This window comes from Balaenoptera ricei, chromosome 13 (genome assembly GCF_028023285.1).
Source record: "Balaenoptera ricei isolate mBalRic1 chromosome 13, mBalRic1.hap2, whole genome shotgun sequence".
Taxonomy (NCBI): Eukaryota; Metazoa; Chordata; class Mammalia; order Artiodactyla; family Balaenopteridae; genus Balaenoptera; species Balaenoptera ricei.
Genome location: NC_082651.1, coordinates 45,227,840 through 45,245,522, shown reverse-complemented (window position 1 = coordinate 45,245,522; position 17,683 = coordinate 45,227,840). Strand labels below are relative to the sequence as shown.

The window sequence follows — 17,683 nt, the reverse complement described above, 5'->3', positions numbered from 1 at the left end:
TGCCATAATTGGACATTCCTGCCCAGGCCACCTGGCATCCCAGATACCTCTCTGTTTTCATTTCTTTTGTTTTTCCTTATATGTATTGCTAATTGTCCATACATTGCCAATAGCTGGAATAATTTTTCACCAGAAAACAATCTCTCTCTTTTAATGTTTTATTTTTGGAGTCTTCCATTCTGAGAATTTCCATTCTACTTTTATCTACAGAAAAAATTAATTGCACCATTAATATCACTTTTTAATTATCTTAGGAATTCCCTATACTCATCTCCTGATTTAGATTGCTCCTGAATCTTAAGACTTTCTCTTTTTTGGTTTATTCTCTTGTTTTGGTGGAACACAATGTCCAGTAGACTTTTTTTTTTCTTTCCTGTTAAAAATAATGCTCTTTCAGAAAGAATGGCGATGGCAATCCTCAACATGCCATCTTTTGTAATCACTCTGCTCTAAGCTATGACTTCCTCAGACTGTTGTTTGGCTGGGTGGAATTTTTGTTGCTGTTTTGCTAAGTGGGCAATGCAATTTGAAATAAATAGCCTAACTGTTAGTGAAAATAGAGTGAGGAGAGAGAAGAAAAAGACCCAGAAATAAAGTCTTTCTTTGTCAGTGATTTTTAAAATTAGAGTTGCATTCTTTTGTATATATATATATTTTAAAAATTGCTGATTCTGGCCTCGAGTGGTTTCAAGACCAAAGCACAGAGTACCCAAGGAAACACATACATTCTCATTAGAGAAACGTGAGAATTATAAGATTAAACCAAAAATTTACAACAGTCCATCATAACAACACATCAGTATAGATCTTTGCCTAAGAAGGAAGTTCAAGATACCAAGAGTAGAACTTTACCAAGACTTAGATTAGTTCTAACACATCATGCTTGTCAGCAGCATTCTCCAAATTTGCCTAACTCAAATCCAGACAAAGGAAAAGAAGATTCTCATAGCTATGGAGGCCATAAGTAGAGCCATGTGCCCTGAAAATGATAGGACTGGTTATGTCTTGGAGAAGGGGAAAAAGATGAGGCAGTGCCTTTGGCAAATAATTTTATCCACTCCAGAATTGCTGGAGAATGCTTCAGAATTGCTTCTAACATTTCAAAGCAGGACAGGGATGAATTGACAGTTATTCTCTTTATATTCAGGATGTAATTTGAACCTGAAATGTCTCGGCAGCCATCTCCTGGTTTTTATCCAGAATATCCACACTGATGTCACTCAAGAAAAATTCCTAGTTTATGAACATCTTTTGAAAACTCTAACAGCTACCAGCAGCTTTGAAATGGTAATAAAGTTTATTTGCTGAACAAAACTTCAATTGGATGGACCATCTGGGTACCTAAGGTGCAGATGGAGTTCCTGCAATGATTAACCACACATTTATTTTTACTTCTACAGTGAAGATGGAAGCTGTACACACAGTACTGAGGCTCATTATGTGCTCCGCTGGACTACATTGGCATCAAGGTGCTGTCTACATCCTATATGAAGATTGTCTTCTGCAATGAAAATCATTTTATCAATGCCAGGGATGAATTTACTACCTTTTCAAGAGGTTTTGTCAAGAACTGAAGGTATAATGTTAAGTTCTTTTTTTTTTTTAATAACAAAGCAGGATTTATTTTTTAAACTTATTTTGACTAGATTCCAATTCGACTTTTATTGAGCACCTAGTATTTGCCAGGCACTTCCCTGTGCGTTTTCACATGTATCATGCCATTTAATTCTCACAACCCTACCATATCTTCATTGTTCTCATTTTATAGAAAATAAACTGGTACAAAGAATGATTAAGTGATTTGCCCAAAGTCACAATGTTCAATGGAGCAACGTTCAGAGAGGATTCTGATTCTGACTTCAAGTCATTATGTCAGGTACTTTTCCCACAGGAAGGCATGTAGGGTTTCATGTCACCATAAACTGCTTTTGCTGTCTCTTTTGGGTTCAATCATTTTTCTGGGTCCTAAAATGTTTCTTCATGCCCTTACTTTTTTTTTGGCTGCGTTGGGTCTTCGTTGCTGTGCGCGGGTTTTCTCCAGTTGTGGCGAGCCGGGGCTACTTTTCGCTGTGGCACGCAGGCTTCTCATTGCAGTGGGCCTCTGTTGTTGCCAAGCACGGGCTCTAGGCGCGCGGTCTTCAGTAGTTGTGGCTCCCGGGCTCCAGAACGCAGGCTCAGTAGTTGTGGCGCACGGGTCTAGTTGCTCCGCGGCACGTGGGATCCTCCCAGACCAGGGCTCGAACCCGCGTCGCCTGCATTGGCAGGCAGACTCCCAACCACTGCGCCACCAGGGAAGCCGCCCCTACCTATTTATTTTAAAACACTGTTTGTTGCACTACCGAAAACTCTCCAGGTGAGTGTTTTTTTTCCGCCCACTATGAAACAGTTGGCAAAGTAACAAGGGTAGAACCCTAAAATCAAAGAAACAAAATTTCAACCTGAAATAATAGTGTACTGGACAAAACTTTAAATGTTTACTATTCTCTGTATTCCAGTTAGCAAAGTTGCCCAAATTACAATTTGAGGTATTTGTTCTCCTTATTTATCAATTACTGTTCCATTAAAATAAGTAAATAGGGACTTCCCTGGCGGTCCAGTGGTTAAGACTCTGCGCTTCCACTTCAGGGGGCACAGGTTTGATCCCTGGTTAGGGAACTAAGATCCCATATGAGAACTCGGCGATGTACCAGGTCACCGCGTAGTTCTCCTCGCACCAGTCCAGCGTGGAGGTCGTGGGGCCCCAGTAGCCCTCGCGGTCTCCGGCCGGAGCCATAGTGTGCGCCGCCGCCCAGGCGCTCCACTCGTTGCGCTCGGTTCCGCGGATTCCCAGGTCGGCTCTAATATTAAGTTCTTAATTACACAAAAGTTCATTAGATTTCACAGAAAAGTCTTAAAATGCTTTTTTTGAAGGCTGGACACATTTTTGTTGTTGATAATGGAGTATCTGTTTGCCTTTGTTTACATTTTAAAGGGAAGAACACTCTCAGAACCATCTAAAGGGAGATTTATTTTGGCCTGGCTCACTTCAAAGATAACTTGGGTCCATATAGATGAGGTAAACCCTTCCCTTCAAGACAGTAGTCAGTATGTTCAGCTATGAAGTCTTAACCAACCTGCAAAGTCAACAGGGCCCATAACACCCAAATGTTTACAAAGTCTTGGACTAAGCAATAAGATAGACAATGAAGGGGCCAAGGCCTACTTGGCCTCCATGTGTAAGTCAACTTTTTCCATCTTATTCACTCTTTTAATACTATGTACCTCTTCTTCATAATACTTGCCATGATTGTAACTTTACATTTTTAATGGTCCTTTTGATGGGCCAACTTAGCTATAGTCTACAGTTATTCAATGTCAGTGCTGTTGTGGATATATTTTGTAGATGTGATTCAAGTTCATAATCAGTTGACTTGAAGTAGGGAGATTATCCTAGATGATCTGAGTGGATCTGATTCACGGAGCTGAAAGGCCTGAAAAGCAAAGCTGAGGTTTCCCTAAAGAAGAAGAAATTTCTGTGTGTGGATAGCAGCTTCAGCCCATGCCTGAGACTGTCCAGCCTGTCCTTTCTGATAGCCTGCCCTACAAATTTCAGACTCGCCTAACTAGCCCACACAATCAAGTAAGCCAACTCCTTGCAAGAAACTTCTTAATATATATCTTCTACTGCTTCTATCTCTCTGGTCAAACCCTGACTCTTATAACACTGTTGTGTGATTCTTTGGTAAGTACATGTTTTACTTTCTGGACTGTAAAATTCAAGAAGGCAGAGACAGTACTATTTTTATTTATGTATTTATTATTTGCCAACTATGGTATTCCATGGTATGGAATAATGCCCAAGTTACAAAACTCACTCAAAAAAAAATGTTTGCTGAATGAGTAATTACAGATTGATAGATTTCTGTATTTTTAACTAAACTATAACCCCTAAATAGAACTGAAAACAGGATTATATCTTCCAAATCTCTGGAACAAATACAAATGAAAAAGTACATAGTTCATCCAGTAAAAGGTACATAATAAGAAAAAGAACAAGAAGCATGACCTTAGAAAAATATTAAAATTTCGAAAGTAGATAAAAAAAGATTAATTATAACAATTAATGGATATTGATTTAAAAATCCTTATTAAGAAAAAGAAAATGCTGGGACTTCCCTGGTGGCACAGTGGTTAAGAATCCTCCTGCCAATGCAGGTGACACAGGTTTGATCCCTGGTCTGGGAAGACCCCACATGCCACAGAGCAACTAAGCCCGCGAGCCACAACTACTGAGCCTGCATGCCACAACTACTGAAGCCCGCGTGCCTAGAGCCCGTGCTCCACAACAAGAGAAGCCACCGCCATGAGAAGCCCGCACGATGCAATGAAGAGTAGCCCTCACTTGCTGCAGCTAGAGAAAGCCTGTACACAGCAATGAAGACCAAACACAGCCAAAAATAAATACATTTTTAATAAAAAGAAAAAGGAAAAAAAATGCTTAGATTTAGTTTTATAAAAATCCAACTGTTGCTTGTAAGAAAAATATCTAAAACAAAAATTTTAAGAGTTTTAAGAGAATGAGATGGTCAACAATATTTCCAAAAAACGTTAAAAAAGCAGAAGCAGTGATATTAATATTGACAAGGAAATACCCAGAAAGAAAAATAAAAGCATATATGGGATAAAGAGGATGCATTTATAAGATTAAAAAGAGATATAAGAATTTTAGGAATTACGTGTCAGTTTATAAAAATATTAAAAGTTCATATTGATAAAAATAGAAGACATGGACAGAAATATGACTTTAGTTGAGATCCTTTATAAACCATTATTATAAGTTTATAAAACATCAAATAAATTTAATGATGAAAAATTAATTAAGAAAGACAGATTATATGAAATATATTTTGATCTATGACAAACATACAATACTTTCTTTAAACTGTCTGAAAAATATAATTTCTTCATTTTCTAGAAATAAAGAATATCTCAGTAAACTTCAAAAAATGGATATTTTACTGGCCACTTTCTTTGATCATAATGAAATAAAATAAAGCATAACAAAAGAAAACCACTAAAAATTAATAGTAAAAAATCAGACAAATATTTCTAATCTTTTGGGAATTAAAATAATTTATCCCAAATAACCACTGGCTAAAAATAAAGTGAAATGCAAAATGAAATAGCATATAAAAAGGTAAGGCATTCAACCAAAATCTATATTTAAAAATAGATAGAATCAAAAGTTTGCATTAATTTTTTCAATTAGCAAAATAAATAGAGAAAATGCACTAATCATTTACCTTAAGATACTAGAAAAGGAACAACTACAATAATATTCTAAGGAAAATAGAGGGTAGAAAGTAATGATGGCTATGTTAAGATGGTAAATTAGAAAACAGGAAAAACAAGATAGATAAAGCCATGGTCTACTTCTCTGAGAAAAACCTAATGCAATTATAATTCTTTAATAATCTAATAAAAAGAGATTGTGTCGAATATGGAGATAATTTTCATCTGTGTAATTGTGTTCAATTCTACATAAATAAAATTAACAATCTTGGGACTTCCCTGGTGGTCCAGTGGTTAAGACTCTGCGTTTGCAATGCAGGGGGCCTGGGTTCAATCCCTGGTCAGGGAAATAGATCCCACATGCCGCAACTAAGAGTTTGCATGCTGCAACTAAAGATCCCGCATGCCGCAATGAAGATCCTGCATGCCCCTGCAACTAAGACCCGATGCAGCCAAATAAATAAATAAATTTTTTTTTAAATAAATAAAATTAACAATCTCGATGACAAGGAAGAAATTGAAAATCTAAGCTTTAAGGAAAATTTTAAGTTATCATTAAATAACTTCCCCCAAAGACTATAGACTCGGATAATGGAAATCTCAGTTTACTTTATGGATAAATTATTTTAATCTTCTAAGAAATTAATAATTCCCACACAATGTAAATTATTCTACAACATAACAAAATATGGAAGGATTCCCTGTGTACCAAATAAATTAAGAATTAGTCTGGGGAATAAGAGGCTTAGAATTTCCTAGATAGGTGACATTTGATGACCCTCTCAAGCCCAGGTTGCTATAAAATGAGAACAGTAACAGTACAAACTTCATAAAATGTCTGTGCAATTTAAATTGGATAATTCTTGTAATCCACAACTTAGTAGATTCCCAGGGACACAGTGTAAACTCTATAAGGTTTTTTCAGCTAGAATAACCCTGATATAAAAAGTTGTTAAATATAATGCTGAAGTCAACAACACACCAATTTAGTTAATGAGAAATGATGGACAAATCTAAATAAAATATATGCAATCAAATTTAATAGCCTATTAGAGAATAATCAAGCATAAATGCAATGACAATTTAGTATTAGGCCATGTGCTCATGCAATGAGTTCAGCTACATTGATGTACCAAATAAGGAAAACATTATCACATAAAGAGCCTATGCCTGATAGCATCTTATAAGTGAGGAAGGAAAGTAAGATATCTCTCTAATATGATAAGTCAACAACTTCTTAATGATGAAACACTAGAAACATGGCCACTGAAATTACAAGGAACACACAAATGGCTGCCATATCCAGTTTCGTTCAGGATAAAAGTGTAGCTAGTCAAAAAAAAAATCTACATGTCCAAATTGCTATTACAGGTAAAGGTGGCCACGTGACACAGTTCTAGCTGGTAACCTGTAAACAGAAATCCCTAGGTGAAGCTTGAGGGAAGGGGGTGAAGAGCGAGTAGTGGAGGGGAGATATAGGTGGAGCCTATTCCTCCTCCTCCCAGGGAACATGGAACAGTCACAGGAATATGAAGCCCCAATCTAAGGACTGAGGAGCAAAAAAATTCATGGAGCCTGAGTTCCCAAGGTATTACACAACCAAGGTGCTAGGCCTGGGTGGCTTAGCTCTAGACAGGCCTTCAGTTCCTTACCATCAATATCCATCAAACCTTTATTCCTTTAAACCAGTCATTCTGAGTGTGGTTCCTAGACCAGCAGCATCAGTATCATCTGTGAACTTGTTAGAAATCCAAATTCTTGGACACTACCCCAGCCCTACTGAATCAAAAACTCTGGAGGAGAAGCCCAACAATCTAGGTTTTAATAAGCCCTCCAGGGGATTTAAGCCACTATCCTTCAGGGCTCTCCAAAAGCCAAATTCAATTCTACCTAAAAATATATTCTGCTGATGAACATGCTGAGAAAATTCACTAGTCTCTCAGGAAAAAAAAAATTAAGTTAGATATTTACTTTATACAGAAAATTGAATTTCACATGGATTCAAGATTATATACATATGCAGATATGTGTATATACACATTATATATATATATATATATACCTGAAAGGTAATTTTTGTGGTTCTTTTTGTCTTTGAGTTGTGGAAAGATTTTATAAGCGTAAAGGAAAGAAAGCAAATCTGAATAAAAGTATCAGTAAATTTAACCAACTAAACTTTTAGAATAAATTTTAAAGCAAGAACACACATTCATACACAGCTTTTGGCAGGAAAGAGCTCTCTGCAGGAGGCCCTTTTTTCTAGACACTAACCTTAAATCAGGCACCCCCCATGCTCTACTCTTCTCTGCCCCAAGCACACCGTTCAAATCTTCTAATCACACAATACCTTGCCTAATGTGTTGGTTCTTTCCATAGATCAAAGTAGTAGAAATGAAGAGTAAGTAATTAACGGATGACCAGATCGCTTCCCTAGCTTCCCCTTCAGTAATCTCCTGAACAAACTGTGTGAACAAGATAACATCTAAAGAAAAATCAGAAGTCCACAAGCCTGCACACAGTGGCAGATGGCGACAACTCTGACCCCCCTATCTCAATGATTAACTGAGATTACTTCCCTTTTTCCCTTTAAAAGCTTTCATGGCTGAGCAGAATCTTCAGAGATGGTTTTTGGGGGACCCTGAGTCCACTATCTCCCCAGATTGCTGGCATTCTGATGAAAAGCAACTTTCCTTTCTACCAACATTTCTCTCTCTCTCTCATTTATTTTTGAGCAGAAAGCAGTGGGACCTAAGTTCAGTAACGCAAACACAGTCATCTTTAAAAGGCAACTGGCACACATAAATTTTTTTAGAAAATACAACAAAGGACTGCCATTCTTTCTACACAAACAATAACATAAACAAGTAAAAATTTTAAGAATAAATGAAAAGGCCCATAATACAGTGTAGTATCAAATGAAAGCAATCCATATATGCTAATATATACTATGCACATATGTGAGTATATGTATTTATATCAGTATATATATTAAACATACATACACCTGTATCCACAAGGAAATAGTCCAATATTAACAGTAGTTATCTCTGAATTATGACATTAACTAAATTTTTAATTTTTCTATAACTTCCAAATTTTCTACAATGAACATGAATTGTCTTTAATATCAGAAAAATATATGCATGAAACATTGTATGTCATGAATGTGAACAACAGGCTTGAGAATAGATAGCATGTTAGGACTGAAGGGCCTAATTGCTAAGAATGGGTCTCCAAGACATCTTACATAAAATTGCAGAATGGAATAAGAGATTTGCTATGTTTTTAATAATTACTGTACTTAAAAAATTACACCCTGAAATGGCAATTTTTTCTCCCCAGTTTCCTCGAGTTGGAAGCTTACCTAACCAAATTTCACTCTTGATCTCACCAAAGCTCCTAAACTCACAGGTCCCTCCTCCACTGTGTAGCTTGGTACCTTTAGGAATGTATCCAGAACAATGAGTAGTCTGGGGTCTCCTTTTCTGAGTGAAATCAGGAACAATCTCATACCTTATCTCATTCTCTCTGGCTGTCGAGTTTCCCATCATGCCTTGTTCTCTGTCCCTTTTCAAGTGTCTGCCGCCTGTTTAAGTCACTGTTCACTCTACCCTCTTGTCTTTCAGTCTTCAAGCTTCACTTCTCTGGCTTTAATCCCTACTGATTTGGCATTTCCATGGACTAACAGTTCAACAGTGGCCAAGCCCTGAACGTTCCATGCAAGTGGTGTTCTGGTAAATGGTTAACAACTAGCTCCCTCTGAAAAAAAAAAGAAAAATTGATACAGATACAGCCAGAAGGCACACACACACATTTATTATATATTACTACTGATATGAAGGATACTTCATATCACATAATTTCCAAATAATAATAAAATATACAATACTCTTTATCATGAATTCAATATAGTTAATTAAATCTCACAGAATGCTTTTGTAAATTTTTGTTAAACTCATATTCATAGCCAGCCTAAAGCTTTGATTGAGGAGCAAGAGGGTAGTTCCGACATGAATGATGGTTGATATATTCCTTTAAGTTAATGAGAAAATAGAACACTGAAGATCTATGTAGGAAGTTCAATAGTTTCTCAATGATCTGAGTGACTTATTTACTCAATCAGAGAATTTTCTTTGAATTCTGGGAGAATATTCCCTCAATTTTTTGTGTTATTCACACCTTACTTGTTATTGTCAAAGCATTCTTTGAAGTGTAATCTGCGTTTTTCTCCATCACTTTCTAAGATTTAGACAATCAGCAAACAGTAAATCAAGCCTTGATCTGTAGTGTTTTATCAGTTTCTATGGGGTGAGTTTTCCCATCATGGCTGATTTCATGCTGCTATGGTAGCATCACTGAATGTGGAGTTGAAAAGAGAGGAGTAATGACAGTAATGACCACGGTGTTTCCACCGTATAGACACAATGGGTACAGATAAGCTCAAAAGCATAGATTATAGCTAAATAATTACCGATGGTAAGTTCTGAATATTTATTAACTTTGTTTTTAATATAATTTAGTAGATGTTTACATAGATTAATTTTTAATAATGGCTTTCAAAATTCCTGAAATGTTGTTTTCAACATTTCAGGGACCCAGCTCCCCTGTGTTTCCCCAGAAAAGTGCTTTTCATCATTTGTATATTAATAAAGAGGACTGTGGAATATATACATTCATAAGTAGCCTGAATATCTTCCATCTTGCTAATGTGTTCTTCCAAGAAGAAGACAAATACTGCAGAGCATCTGGGAAACGTATTGGAAATTTGGATCATTGGCTGCATAAGCCTTAATCTATTCAAGCAGTAGGCTCATTTGAGAAGCTCAGGCCCTGGCCCTCATATTCAACCTACACATTTGTAAGAGGATAGTGCTCATGAAGGGGGTCCATGGCAGGAGGTTACTGAAGGGTCACTGAAATTCAAGCTGGGTTGTCTTGGAAAGCCAATAGATGTGTGGAGTAAGAAGCCAAAAAGACTCCTTTCTACTTCGACTGTGGCTGTACTGTTATTCTTACACATAGGTTTAGATTCTGGTCAAGTAGGGACAATAAGAAAGAATAAAAATTATTTAGAGAGTGCTTGTTCTGTGCTAAACACCATGCTAAATGCTATACATACATCATTTTTATAGTTCTTAAAATGACCTTGGATGGTAAGGATTATTATTCCCACTTACAGCCAGAAAACTGAGAGACAGAGCAATTAGGGGATTTGCCCAGGATCACCCATAGAGCAAACAATAAACTAGGATGTGAAACTGCTGGGTACCTCCAAAGCCAATGCTTTGCTATACCACCTCCTTCTCAGTCTGGAGATGCAGGGCTTTTGAGACCCATTAATAAAAACGTGGACGGTGTCCATTCATTCTTCAACATTCGTCATTAATCCATTAACCAAATATCCTTAGTATACTCCTGTTTTCAGCTGAAATTGTTCATAGTATCCCTTTTCACTATCAGAGGTGTCGTAGTTTGAGTGTTAAATTAAACGGTCCCTCTACATTTAGAAGGACATGTTCTGTGTGTAAGCAGAAACAGAGGCAAGTTGTGTCTCTGCCCTGACTGCAGTGGGTCCAAGATGGCAGCAGCACAAAACCAGCCTCTGCTCTGTTCTTCTCCACCTTACTAGATCAAGTCTGCACAGCTTGCAAGTCTGCACCTCTCCAGGGGCCCTACACTTTCATGTGCATGGGTAAAGGGGAAGAACGAAATTTTCCAAACACAATTTCAGTAGTAATTAGAATGTGTGGGTATGACCTTTGACCTCTGAGATCACCTTCACTGAATCCCACTAGCTACTACTACATCATCCTACTACTACATCATCCTACTACTACTTTCTCAACTTGAATGAGTGATTCCCCCCCACCCCACCTGACTTCCTGTGGAGATCTAGTCCTGACAGTCACAAGCAACTTTCTCCATGTCACACTGGAAAAGCACAAGTTTTCCCTCCTACAACACCCAGGGGATACCTGTAAAAGGGGAAGTCCCTCAAAAAGATCAAGATTATCTAACGTTTCTGAGATGTGAAGTCAACCATGCTCATTTTACAGCAGTATTCTTAGATTATTAAATATAACTCCAGAGAAGAGAAAAGATAAAGTAAAATTTGGAAAACTTTCCAAGGAAACATTAAAAAAAATATTGTGGAGAACTAGACATAAATAAAGGTGTCTTAACTGATTATTTGTAGATTAGCTGTTAGCTATTCTTAAAGCATGTGTAAATTGAAGGCTTTCTTCTTGTGACTGTATCAAGTGAACCCTAAGCTTAAAAAGATATCAACACAAATAATCCACTTTTATATCTTGAAAATTATACAATCTCTTTCTCTGTAGATGAACATTATATTAAGAAAAATTATTTATCATATTAATAGCAAATGTTTTCACAACTTTAAATATGTTCTGTGTAGTCATAATTCAATTAAGATCTTCAAACACAGGCTAGTTCTTCTGATTTGAATGAAAGAAACAATCTATGGGCTATATAAGAGTAATATTTTTTGGCCTTTACCACCAGGAAAACATCTGGTTTTCTGGTCTTAAAATAAACTTATTACTGGTTTTCTTATAAGGGTCAAGAAAAAATCCAGAAAACATCAGCCTAAACAGAAAAACCATCTCTCCCGACATTGCCTAGAGCAGTAACACAAGTAAACATGCGTGTGTGCGCGCGTGTGTGTAATATATGTGTGATGTTGCTGCTTTTCCTGGAATGTTTTCTCATTCCTCTCTTGCTAATACAGTTTTAATTCTTAAATATTAATGCAATCAAGGAACTAACCCCTATGGATTATACCTTAAACACAAGGGGTGGCTCATAGTGATATCAAGTTGAAATCTAACACTTAAGAGACTAAAGAATAATACTGTGGTCAAGTCACAAAATAGATATTGCCATAAAAATGTTTAAACTAACTACCATGGCATATTACATTTATTCTTTTCTGCTATTGATAGCTACTTGTATTGGGCTGGAATAAATGACCACATTTCTTTACCAGTATGGTCTTAATGAAAAATTATAGATTATGATTATATTCTTTTGCCAAGTGAGGACTCATGGTTTACTTTTTATGTCTTGACATCAATAAGAAAAGAAAAAGTAGGTTTTTCAAATAAAAAAGTTTATTTCAAATCTCCTATTCTTATTAATAGCTTCTTTCTAAAGTATGAAATATATCTTTTTATTGATATTAGGATAATTTTTCATAACTTTTCCTAAACCTTACCTCAAAATGTTTTAGAACATGAGGCAGACAGGAATATGAAATAACTTTAACAAATCGCTGAATAATAGAGACTGATTGCAAAACTCCATAAGAGTTAGCACCGTACCAAGAGCCCAGGATACAATTCTGGCTCTGCCATCTAGGACAGGGGTGGGCAAGCTGCTGCCTATGGACCAAATACAGCCTGGGGCTTGTTTTTGCAGGGCTCTCTACCTAGAATGGTTTTCAAAGAGTAAACAAGTCCCAAAAGAATATACAACTAAGATAGTATACGGCCTACAAAGCCTAAAATATTTACCATGTGACCTTTTACAGGATTTCCCCTGGTCTAGAAGGTCACAATTTTGTCAGGGAAATGAGATTTGCCTATGTCCAATAATTAGTGAGACACAGAAATTATATAGAATAAACTGAAGGTAAGGTGGGAATTTAGAGAAGAGACATTAATCATTGTGGACCAAAATTACTAGGGAAATTACTAGGTGCAGAGAGTCACCTCTCAAACTTTCTCGTGATCATGAATGACCTGGGGATCTTGTAACCATGCAGATTCTGATTCAGCAAGTCTGGGACAGATTCTGCATTTCTAACAAGCTCCCTGGTGATACCCCGGTTGCTCTTCCACATACTACATTTTAAATAATGAGCATTTAGAGGACAGTGAGGGTTTGGAAATGCCAAGAGTAGCAGGTAAAAGGGCCTGCCTGTTGCTGCACTTAGAAGCCATGGTAACAGCCTTAAAAAAATAGTTCAACAGCAGAATAAATGTACCTGTGTGTTCCATATGTTTCTTGCCAATGAGATGACAACCTCCAGGGCCCACTTTTCCCCAACACTGTTACCCGGATTATTGATACTAGACCAAAGCCACATTCATATGAAATATACCAATCATTTTTTCCAGAAGTCTGAAAGACAGGAAAAACCCTGTTGAAAGGAAAAATTTCTTACCCTGGGAACTGAATCGACATGAGTAGAGTTAGTTTTGTAATATAGACTTTGCAATTTAACTACCTTCTTGTCTATCCTTTTACATTCAAACTGATCTAAAATGTTATTTATAACTTTAATATGTTTTCAATGCTGTAATTTCATTCCTAAACAATCAAAAGCCATTTTCGGCTCTGACCAGAAGATTCTGTATAAATAACCATTCACAAAAGGAAACATTTGCATGTAGGACACTTCAAGCACCCCTAAGCATGCATTTGGCTAGGCTAACTAAAACACTATTAACAGTAGTAAAAATATTAAGAAGACTTTATTTTTACAGTAAATAAAGAAATTTGTAATAGTCTCAGATACAGTTTAAGAGTGTTTTAAAATTATGGTGGCAGAGTGAATGATGTGAATCCTGTTGCTTGAAGAAGAGTCAAGGGCAGTCTTTAAAATCAGGCCATCTTCCTGGTGTTCATAACCGCAAAGACATGTGGATGATGACCGAATTCCATTACAGCCAGGGAAAAGAAAGTTATTAACTTTGAATAAGACATTTTGGGGCTGTTCAGATTTTTTTCCCCCAAGGTTTCACTTAAAGCAGTAGAAAAAAATATTTTTTTAAATTAACTCCATGACACCCACAGACATTATTCCTGGGTAGATACAGGCCCAATGCGGGTTGGTGCCTGAAATGATCAGTGGGGTTGAATTCACTTAGTGGCACTGCTAAGTGGTGCCTGCGGAAACCACAGTGTGCAAAATATATGCCCCACTCCAGAATCTGAGTAACTTGCTCTGCTTTCTCCTAACAACATCCCCAGACTGAACTCCCGATTGTCACTCAGTTAGAAAGGGTCCCTTCCTCCAGTGAAGCTCCCTTTCCCAGCAACTTTCTGATTTCTCAGCCTTAGTAAGTTGCCCCAGGCTTTCTTTTCCTGTAACATTTACAGCTTGGCTTCATTTTTAAACCTGTAACCTATATCTAGTGTAGGACTCTCTGAGTCCAATTCTGAGTGCAATCACTGAATTGGGAGGCTTAAAATTGATGAAAGGTTTGAAAAATAGGTAAGATGAGGAAATGCTGAAGGAAATGAGGTTACTTAAACTGGAGAAAAGAGCATGAGACCTAAGAAAATCAGTGGTATGCTATAGCCAACTCATCCTAGCTATTAAATTTTTAGGAATTTTGTGAGCTGATTGTTAAACACAACCATTAATCACAGGTAAATTATATAAACATATATTACAAACAAAAGTAATACAAAGGAGCACAGGAAATTTTGGGGGGTGATGGTTATGTGTATTATCTTGATTGTGGTGAAGATTTCAGGAAGTATGTTGAGTACCGTAGAGTGATTGCTAGAACGTTGTAAATCTTATTTATTCCATTGTAAAATTTTATGTAAGATTTATCATAAGCCCATTGTTAGTAATTAAACCCTCCATTTCTCTTATGGTATCTATTCTTTCATAGAAAGTGGTAGAAATTTGGAATCTCTATTTTGGAGTGGGGAAGCATGCATTCTCCTAATCAATGAGATTTGTCACTTTATCATGTGACATTGAAAGCTCCTGGTGACCACAGGTTCATGGTGGCACAGTTGGGAACCTCTCCAACAAACTCAATAACTCAGGGGTAGGAGCTAAGAAAGCTAGTGGCATGACTGATCCAAAGTTTGAGGCCAGCAAGGAAAACATACTGGCAGGTTGAGAGGTGAGGAAATTGAGGAAACATAAAACAGGTTATTCTGGAGAACGGGCTGGAAAGACAAACAAATATGGTCCATAGTTTCTAAACTTTTAGGTATTTATAAAATAGTGAGCTGTAAAAAAAATAATAATAATAAAATAAAATAAAATAGTGAGCCAAGAAAAGTTTTTAAAAAATGATTTGAAACAACAGCTGGTGCCCACTATAATTTGTCTCAGGTTCAAATGAATCACTAAAATATTTTAGCTCCCAACTCCATCTTTCAATGGGATTCTGTTACATTCTATTTTGAACTTTTTGAAATAATATTCCTTTAACTTATTATTTTTAAAAAACTGCTCAAATCATTTATAATTAAGCATGATTTTGCCAAAGTTCATAGTAACCTTCTTGTCCTTAAGAATGGTTTTGGTATCACGCTTTGCAAACAGCAATTAAAATAAAAGCATTCTGCAGTGGGTATTTCTCTGTTTCCAATTTGTGCCTTCTAGTAAAAATTGAGAAACAATTAGACCATAACCCTTAAGCCAAAGCTTTGTTTTAGTTCAGCTTTTGTGGCTATAAGGAAGACAGACTTACTGGCATTAGCTAGCTCAAGGAAAGGAAGTTTACTGTAAGGGCTCTCATTGAAAAAAAAAAGGAAATGATTGGAATTACAATAGCACCTGGTCTTAGGGACCCTGGAGCTGAATGGTTGTTCAGTTTCCAGTATCTGAAATCTACAAATATTCATCCCAATGATCCTGACACTGCTTCTTTTGGTTCCACTATTTGAAGGTTTCCTCAGAGTTTCTGCCCCCCCCCCACCCTCCATGTTTTTGCGCAGGGCCCTCTAGCAAATTCTTACTTCAAACCTCCAAGAGGAAATATGATTGTCTCAGTGTATCTTTTTGTAACAGTCAGAGGTGGAGAGTCAACCTATGGATTGGCTCCCAAAGTCAAGAGCCCATCTCTACTCCAATCAGGGTTCACCTGGGCAGCAAGGGGTCTCCATGGAGTAGCTCCCCCAGAAGAGGGATAGACATGGTAGGTGATTTTAATTACAATTGCCAGCAGCAAGGAACTACTGTATAGCACAGGGAGCTATATTCAATATCTTGTGATAACCTATAATGGAAAAGAATCTAAAAACTGAAACTAACACATTGTAAATCAACTATACTTCAATGAAAAAATTCACTAGTTAGTTAATTAATTTTAAAAAGTTGCCAGTAGGTCAGGGCTGAGGAAAAATGGGCCCAAGTGCATTCTGGGGTATATTTAAGAAACACAGTAACAACACTATTAAAAAAATTCTCTAGTCATTTTGTTGCCTATTCAGACTCTGTCAATTGTATCCTGATAGATTTGGAGCTGGGGTAGAGCTCTGTGCACAAAGTGTGCTACGTAATAGGACATTATGATTTTAATTATTTTTTTCTTGAAACAAAGACCTCTTACAATTGGCCATTGATCCAGAAGATAATATCATTATAATATAAGTGACAAGGCAATCACTCCCCAAAAAGCTCCTTAGAAAGGCTCTCAATGTCTCAAATTTTTGCTTAATAATCACTGTTAAACTTATGGATAATTTCTGCAGGTAAAACAAGTCAGAGTTTAACTCTGGTTTATTAAAAAGTTTTTAGTTGTACTAAAACTTACTTATATGTACATGTTATTCAAATGCCTAGAAACTTTATTTTGGCATTTTGAATCATATTGCATTCAGATGTCTACAGGGCTTATCTTTTGTTTATTAAAACATTTTATCCAGAAGTTAAGTGTACTGTATTCATTTCAGGAGTTATATTCAGGAAGCACATTTAATTTGAACTATGTTTAGAACTGTAACAGATTGTGTGAATTCAGTAACTTTAAAACTAAAACTTATGATAGTTTCCTACCACATAATGATTACAGATTACAGCCATCCTGGGGGTGCTAAGGTAACAACACATGTCTGTTTTTTGAGCTCGAGTTGTTCCTTTTTACAAGGGTTACCTGGGCACTATAGAATTTGGACAGTTAGGGGAAATTATTCATTGCTATTTTATTTGCAATATTAATATGCTTTAAAGGATTACTACACGGTTATTACTCCTATAAGCATTATTAAATTCTTCAAACTCTTTAACTATTTTATAAGTGTGAGTTAGACGTTTTTAGGATAAATTCGGTCTTAGATAGCTATGATGCCATTTATTTAAGAAAGTGTTGTAGTAGACGTTTGAGGTTTTTTATTCTGCTTCTGGAATTCTTGGTCAGTTGAGAGGTAGGAGAGATCCCAGAGAAAAATTACAGTATTCCTATTAATTTAGACAATTAGAGGCTCGAGAAGTTAATTTGAATTTTAAGAGATGTGACCTCCCAAGCAGTCATATCCAGTTATAAATGTATAAAACCAAATAATGGTTTTAAAATATGTAGATTAAAAACAATCAGACAGGAAGGAAGGGGATAGGGCACAACCATTAAAAGAATGACATAAGATACTACAAAAACTGGTTAGACCCAACTAGGCCCAAGGTGGCGGAAGATCTGAC

At 36.5% G+C, this 17,683-nt stretch overlaps 1 non-coding gene across 1 annotated transcript; it reads left to right on the top strand.

The window, feature by feature from the left end:
* The first annotated feature begins 5,547 nt into the window (after nucleotides 1-5,547).
* On the top strand, nucleotides 5,548-5,620 carry TRNAA-UGC (transfer RNA alanine (anticodon UGC)). The gene has a single exon. It is a non-coding gene; the product is annotated as a tRNA-Ala (tRNA).
* Nucleotides 5,621-17,683: the final 12,063 nt, after the last annotated feature.